The sequence below is a fragment of the Lemur catta genome, chromosome 13 (genome assembly GCF_020740605.2).
Source record: "Lemur catta isolate mLemCat1 chromosome 13, mLemCat1.pri, whole genome shotgun sequence".
Lineage (NCBI taxonomy): Eukaryota > Metazoa > Chordata > Mammalia > Primates > Lemuridae > Lemur > Lemur catta.
In genome coordinates, this window is record NC_059140.1 from 83,397,022 (window position 1) to 83,405,191 (window position 8,170).

Below are 8,170 nucleotides of genomic sequence, written 5' to 3' on the forward strand. Positions count from 1 at the left end.
AGTGACCTGCTCTCCCCCACTGGGAACTCCGTGCAGCTCACGGCATGTGTGTCTCTGCACGCTCACGGCATGTGTGTCTCTGCACGCTCACGGCATGTGTGTCTCTGCACACTCATGGCATGTGTGTCTCTGCACACTCACGGCATGTGTGTCTCTGCACACATAATTGCATTGTGCTTAGGGATCTGCACACACGCTCAGGGTATGTGTGTCTCTGCATTTATGTATTGATATCTGCACACAGATTTATGTCTCTGCACACATAATTACATAGCATTTATCTGCACACACAATTCATGTTTATGCATAGGCACACATAATTGCATAGTATTTATGTGTCTGCACACACAATTAGACAGTACTTATGTGTCTGCACACACAGTTACACGGTATTCATGTACTGCCACACATAACATATGGTATTTTATATGCCTGCACATACGATTACATCGTATTTATGTCTCTGCACACACAGTTACATGGCATTCATGTATTTGCACACATAACATATGGTATTTATGTCTCTGGACACACAGTTACACGGCATTCATGTATTGGCACACGTAACACATGGTATTTATGTATCGACACGGTGTGAGGTTGGTCTGGCTGTGTCCCACCACCTGCACTTCCCCGTCCTGGTCCAGGCCACCCCTGCCTCCCACTGGGTCACACACAGGTGTCTCCACCCGTCCTGCTGCCCCACAGTCTACCCTGTAGTGGCCTACACAGGGCCGTCGGTAGCCCCACAACACTGGGTGAGGGCCAGAGGCCTCGCCCCTACCCTGGCTGGGCCTTTCCCAGGGGCTCCTGTGCCCAGACCCTCGGCCCAGATCGGGCCGGTTAACTGCCCAGTGCCCTCAAGTCTGCAATGGGACATCACCTCCAAACCAGCGCTCTTTGGCGACCTCCTAACCCAGCCTCCCCGGCCACACTGCTGTCCGTCCCTCCCCCACTGCGCCTCACTCCTGCGCATGTCCCGTCTGTGTGCTTGCGGCTCAGCGGCTGTCCTCCCCACGGGAGTGCGGCCCTCCAGGGCCCTGTCGCTGTGCTCGCTGAAGCGTCCACGTGCAGGGGACGGTGCCCAGCGGCGGTGGGTGTGCAGCACACGACAGGACAGACACATAGGACCATTTTCACGGTTCCAAACTTCACGTAAACGGCGTCACATTCCCCGTAGGACTACGGACGCGCAGCTTCGGTTTGAACACTGGTTCACGCTGATCTTGCGGCTGTCGTTTTACTTCCTCGCGGTTTCACTGCACGCAGGTTACCTGCCCTCCTGCGCTGCATGTTCGCACACGGTGCCGTGAGAGTCTTCCGTGGACGTCCCCGTGCACAGACGCAAGAGTTTCCCCAGGTCCCCTGGAACGACCGGGCCTCGGTAACAATGGCTTCCTGCCCGACCTTCTGACCCAGCCGGGCTGGGCTGCGCTCGGGCTGCAGAAATCGCTTTAACCCCCGGACGACGCTAACGCGGCCAGGGCCGGCCGGGGCTCCTGCGAAGGAGCGTCCTGGCTCCAGGGACCGGCTTGGGCCTCCCTAAGGACGCCTCGCTGTCCCCCAGGTGCCACCTGTCGCTGACGCCGCCCGGCGGCCCAGGGTCGCTACAGCCTCCCGCCGTGACCCGCGAAGCGGCTGCTAATCACCGTAGCTCAAAGGACTTTTAAACATACACTTAAAACTCATTTTTACACATCGAAAAGGGTTTTCGTGTTTTTCCTGCCGCCGTAGAAGGCGCAGTGCTCAGCAGCGGCGCTTGGGCCCCGGGCCCCGGGACCGGCGCGGCCACGAAGGGGGAGGGCGGCGGGCGGGGCGGGGGTGCAGGTGCGGCCCTCGGGAGCGCGCTGGGGGGCGGGGCCCTCGAGGGGAGGGGGCGGGGCGGGGGCGGAGCGCGGCGGGGCGGGGCGGGGCGCGGAGGAGATGGGGCGAGGCGGGGCGAGGCGGGGCGAGGTGGGGCGGAGCGCGGAGGGGGCGGGGCGAGGTGGGGCGGAGCGCGGAGGGGCGGGGCGCGGAGGAGGCGGGGCGAGGTCGGGCGAGGTGGGGCGGAGCGCGGAGGGGCGGGGCGAGGTGGGGCGGGGCGCGGAGGGGGCGGGGCGAGGTGGGGCGGAGCGCGGAGGAGGCGGGGCGAGGCGGGGCGGGAAGGGGATGGGGCGCGGAGGGGGCGGGGCGAGGTGGGGCGAGGTGGGGCGGAGCGCGGAGGGGCGGAGCGCGGAGGGGCGGGGCGAGGTGGGGCGGGGCGGGGCCGGCTCCGCCCGCCTGGGCGTCTGCACCGCGGTGTCGCCGCTGCCCGGCAGAGGACCCGCGCCCGCCCAGGATGCAGCCGCCGGGGCGCCCGGCTCCGCCTGACGCGGCAGGTGAGCGCAGGGGGCCAGGACGCGGGTCCCTCAGGTAGGAAAGGCCCAGCCCGGCCCCCCCCCCCAGTCCCCGGAGCCCTGCCCTTGGGACAGCGCATCAGCTCGGCCATTCATTCTCCCTGTCTCTGTCTCTGTCTGTCCCCCTCCCTCTCTCCCCTCCCCTCGTCTCTCAGTCTCTCTCTGTCCTCCTCCCCCTCACTCTGTCTCTGTCTGTGTCTCTGTCTCTGTCCTCAGTCCTTCCTCCGTATGTCTCTCTCTGAGTCTCCGTCTGTCCCGCCCTGTCCCCCTCTCCTGGCTACTTGCATTATCAAGAGCCACACGGAGCCCTTTCCTATCTCTTCTCCCTCATTTCAGCCTCAGACTTTTTGGGGAAAATTTTGTCCCAGAGAGCCAGGTAGTTTCTTCCTGCTGGACAGTGACAAAGGTGCTCAAGGCATTTTGCTGCTTGATTTCAGCGCGTCCTTCTCACATACGTCCCCCATAAATCCAGGGGATCTCTGACTCTGACACCAAATGCAGCCTGCTGCCAGGCTGGGGTGGAACACAGGAAACCTGTTGCACGTCCTTGGGCTGGGCCTGGGCTCCCTGCCGGGAAGGGGGAGGCCTGGAAAGATGCCAGCATGTGTTCCCCAGGGGAGAGGGCAGAGAGGATTTTGAAAAGAAAAGAAAAAAAGATAGCTGCACAGTAAGTGACGCTGTGGCAGCCGAGGGAGGGCTGGGTGACACACGCGGCCCTGCTGCCCCCGTCGGAGCTGGCCCCATGCACACTGCTGCCAGTGAACCCCACAACCCTTACTGGAAAAGCCCAGATTAGTTAACATTATTTTAAAAATGACAATCAAGGAATCTGGCTTCTTTATAAAAGAAACCATTTTGTACCCTCCACCCTGTAAAGCACAGTGTTCAGTGCCCAAGCTGTTTACCTGTGTTCACTCTCCAGGAAGCTAATACTTTATTAGTGTTTAATAATAGTAACTGTTATTATTTTTAACTACTTACTGTGTTAGGATGACTTGATGGTTAGTTTTTTTCTTCTGACAAGGAACTTTCAACCTTAAAACATAATCCTAGGGGTTGGTCTTTTATTAGAATATGCTAAACCTCAGTGCAGCCGGGGGTGAGACTACGGGCATCTTCTGCTTTGGGCGTCTTTGTTCACTACTCTGGGCACATGTTACCTGTCAATGCAGAGTGAAAGGGAAATCGGTGGCTGGGGGTCCACCATTCTGCCGTGGCTGTCTCACCTGGGGTTACTACCTGGCCAGCATGCTGGGTGTCCTCACGGGACTGAGTGAACAGTCTCGTTTGCTCTCCTTCCCGGTGGGACCAGGTGTGCTGCAGGCCCTGTGCCCCTCCTCCAGCTAAGGCTGGGGGAGTGACGCGGTGACAGTCTGAGATAGTCTGGATAGGATGCGCCTGGGGACAGACTAGAATGAGGAAATGGAGGGAGAGCACTGAGATGCAGCCGCCAGCCCGGCCGGCGTCACGCCCCGGAACCACTCTCAGTGCACAGCCGGAGCAGCGCTGCTTAGGAGTAACCACTGGGCCGCCTTCAGGCTCACTCTCCGTGATACTCAACAAACCCACTGTGTGCATATGACGCACACAAGACCTTTCAGGCGTGGTGTCTCCCTGGACCCTCACAACAGTCTCGGGTGGGTAAAGCCGGTGTTGTCATACTTCCGTTTCACAGATCAGGAAACTGAGGGTCACTCTAGTTTGAGATGGGTGCTCGGCTCCAGTGGCGACAGGACAGACACGGCTCCTGCCCCAAGGCAAGTGCTCCTCCCGAGGGCTCAAGGGGTTGCAGGGCTGCCCCAGCGTGGTTTGGGTACAGCCTGCGTAGCTGCCTGCACAGTTATAAACCTATAGGTGTTTTAATGAACAGGGCACCATGATAGGAGCACTTTTTTTTTTAACAATGCACATAATGTTTTTGCTGATGGGATAGGAGAACCCAGGGAATGATTCCTGTAATTTATCTCTATGTGAACCCCCCCCCCAAACCTGATGTAGAAATGCTTATATTTACGGTAATTATAGAGATATCCTACCTCCTTTTCTTGGGTTTATTTTCTGTCTTCTTTGTATACCATATCATGTATTTATAAGACATATTTGAGGTTGGGATTCTTTTTGTTACCTCTGCTGTACCTGGAGTCAGAATGCTACTATTTGTGATTCAGAACTGTCCCTTTCTAGTGTCCCGTATAGACTATGTGGCTCTTTCTAGACCTTGTAGAGATCGTGCAACCTGTGATGGACATGCCAACAAAAAGGGGTGGCTCGTACCTTTTGCTTTTCATCTTGTGGCAGTTTTGGTGGGAAGCGTCAGACCCAGGAGAGAGCGGTAAATGGCAGTTACAGGGAAGATAGTTCATGGGGGGATTTACATGACCTCAAAGGAGATGCATCTGACCTTTTTAGTGGTTAGCAAGTTGGAATGTCAGGGACTGATTTGGTCGGGCCGACCACATGCCGCCAGCCTGGTGGATCTGGCGGGTCTGACTCCTCGAGTCCGCCCACCACAGCGCAGCCTCCTGCGTTAAGAACCCTAACGCAGTCGGGGCTCCGCCAGCAGGTGCCAAGGAGGCCAAGCCATGGGCCCCACGAGAGGTTGCACCTGTGCTTTTCACCGGGTGCCGAGTCATTTGGGTATTTTTTGAGTATAAAAGGTGCGCAATGCATTTGGTTAAAGAACAGCAACACAAGATCCTTCGAAAAAGAGAGCATTTATTTGCTCGATAATTTTCTCAAAAACTGAGTCCCATAAAATTTAGTTTTAGAAATCCGATTGCTCTTAAAACACTTAAAAGATTGGAATGGGAACCCATCCAGAAAATAGTCAAGGAAAAATAGCTGAAGAGGAAATGGCATCAAGAGCAATTGGCATTTGGCTGCATTCACAGTCAGCCCCGGAGTGGTCCGGGCGCCGGAGGAGACGCAGGCCCGGGACAAGTCCAAGGCTGTCTCCCAGGTGGCTGCCCCCTGGCGGGACACTTTCACAAAGGCGGCTTCGTCACCTTCGAAAGTACAGGACGAGGCATTTTAACTTTGCGTCCATCTGTTCCCATTTACCTGCCTTCCTGAAATTAACTGACTGGAATTGAGCGTGGCGGGGGAGGCTCCTCCTGCCCCCGAGTCCCCCGCTGTCCCCGCCCCAGGGGACCCGGCCGGCTCAACCCTGCAAAACCCAGGCAAGAACCGAGGGCGCAGACGCCGGGGAGTTTCGGGCGCGTTCCCGAGGCCGAACGCCGCTGACCGGCGTCAGTTCGCGCGGGGCCGCCGTGCGCCCCGCGTCCTCCCGTATTTCGCGTATTGCACCGCGTTGGGCAAACATCGCTGCTGCCCTTCGAGCGGGATAAAACGGGATTTTAACGCAGGACTCTCAGCCTTCTTTCCCTGGAAAGATGTCGTCACCCCGTGACGCCCCAGCCCCTGGGCCGGTGCGGCTCACACGCGGCGAGCGACGGGGCCGGGCGGCGCCCGAGGCCGCCTTGAGGCCGGACGTGTGACCTGGCGCCGGGCGCACTACGTGACGCGGGGCGTGGGGCGAGAGAGGCCGCACGTGCGACCTGAGGCGGGGCGTGGGGCGTGTCTCCAGGCGTGCCACGTGATGCCGGACGTGAGGCGTGATAAGTCGGACGTGTGACCTGGCGCCGGCGCACTACGTGATGCGGGGCGTGGGGCGTGTTGCCGGGCGTGCCACGTGATGCCGGACGTGAGGCGTGATAGGTCGGACGTGTGACGTGGCGCTGGGAGTGCGACGTGACCCTGGACGTGGGGTGTTGGAGGGCGGGTGTGAGGTGTGAGGCCAGACGTGTGACCTGACGCGGGACGTGGGACGGAGGAAGGACGAGCCCGGGAGACCTGGGGGCGGAGGTGGGTCGGGACTGGAGGCCCCAGGGCCGTCCCGGGCACTGGCCTCGGGGCTCGGGGTTGCGCGCCAGCCGGCAGGCGGGAACACATGCAGGGCGGCGGCGTGCGGCCGGGTCGCGCGAGAGGCGCGTCCTTCCCGGGAGACGCGCCTGCTGGGTCAGCCGGATGGAAGGGGCGCTGGCAGCTTAACGAAGCGATTCCGGGTTTGCACGTGGTTCGCGGGTCTGTGAAATTCCTCCCTGAGCACCAGCTCTCCCTCCCTCCCTCGCAGGCTGCGACCTTCCGCCGCCCTTACGCTCTGCTGGCGGGGTGGCAGAAGCGTCCATCTGCAGATGCCGACTTCTGGAGTGTGACGGACGTCTGCGTGTGACCTCGCCGGTGGCCCCCACACTGCGCCCCGGTAACATGCGCACGCTCAGACGGTGGCGCACGTGCATGCTCACGCATTACGTTGATTTTTGAAATTTTGAAGTAGGCAGACGTCAGCATGTTGTTTTTACCCCTATTTTGTTTGGAGTCATACAGGATGTAGATAATTTAGCTTCCAAGAAACAAACGAAACGAAACAACCGCCCAGCCAGGTTCTGCGTGGAGTTCCTCCCCCGTCCTCCACTCGCTGCAGCCTCCGCCTGCCCTTGCGTGGAGGTTGAATGACCGGGCAGAGCCTCTCTGCGAGCTAGAGGTTGCGCTGGGAAGGCAGTTAGTTAGAGGCAGGCCGTGTGAATGTTCTTTCTGGTTTGCTTTCTTGAGTTGTGTGACAGTTAGAATTAGGCTTGGCTGCAAATACCAGGCATCCAAATGCACGGCTTATAGTCCAGAGATTTCATTCTGGTGCAGTAAAGGTTGGAGGTGAACGGCGTGGGCTGCCTTTCTGCTCTGCTTTGCCTTTCCTGCCGTGCGGCTTCCTGGCTCAAACTTCCCTCGTGGCGCAGAATGGCTGCTGGGGCCCTGCCCCTGTGTTCACATCCTGTGCAGTAGTGGGGGACAAAGGGGACAGGCCTCTTCCAGATACTTTCTGTAGGTCCTACCCAGTGTCCTCTGCTTAGCAGTTACCTGTCCAGAACTCAGTCTTCCAGCCGTAACAGAGGCTGGAAAATGTCACTTTCAGCCGAGGACATTTCCACACCCAGCCTAGGGGCTTTGTGAACATGCGGGAGGGCAGGGCTGCCGGAGACCACGGCAGTCTCTTCATGCGTCTCGGCTTTCTCCCAGCTGTCCCCGTTTGGTCACTGGCTTGGTGTGGAGCGAGGCCCTGGGGGTGAAGAGACCAGAGGCTCCTTGCTGTGTGTGTGTGTCGGGGGGGGGGGGGGGCAGCTCGGTGCGAGGCCAGCACGCGGCACTCGCAGCGCAGGGGCAGAGCGTGGCCTGCGAGGCTGGGTCCGGGGCAGAGGCGAGGGGCTCTTCGTTCTGGAGCATGTGTGCCGACCAGGGTGCTGGGCATGCGCCGGGCACACAGCACGTGCTCAGCCAGCCGCTGGGTGGGTGTTGCTGTGTGGGCTGCGGGGATGAAGGCCTCTAAGGGCAGCGCACACAAGTGTGTGAACTCTGCTGGCATCAGAAGTGAGCCACCCCCACTACCGGCGCTTATTGAGCACCTGCTGTGTACGGCACCGTACAGGCATGAGAGCTACTGTGGGAACAAGACAAAGTCCCTGCCCGCCTCCCTGGGGCAGGACAGACATCGAGGAGGTACTATAGCAAGTGGAGAGTGGCAGGGCCAGGCCCAGCCAGCCGGAAGGAGGGGCTCGCCTGTGGCAGGGTCTGGAGCCGAGACGGTGGCCAGACGTGGACAGCTGGGAAACGCTAAGGCCAGAATTGAGCAGGGCGGAGCCGAGCAGGGCCTTGAGCTGGCAGGGTGTTTGTGCTTTGTCTCAGACATGGTGTGTCTAAAACCCCAACCTAACTGTCCCCAGCAATGACTAGGTCAACTCTGT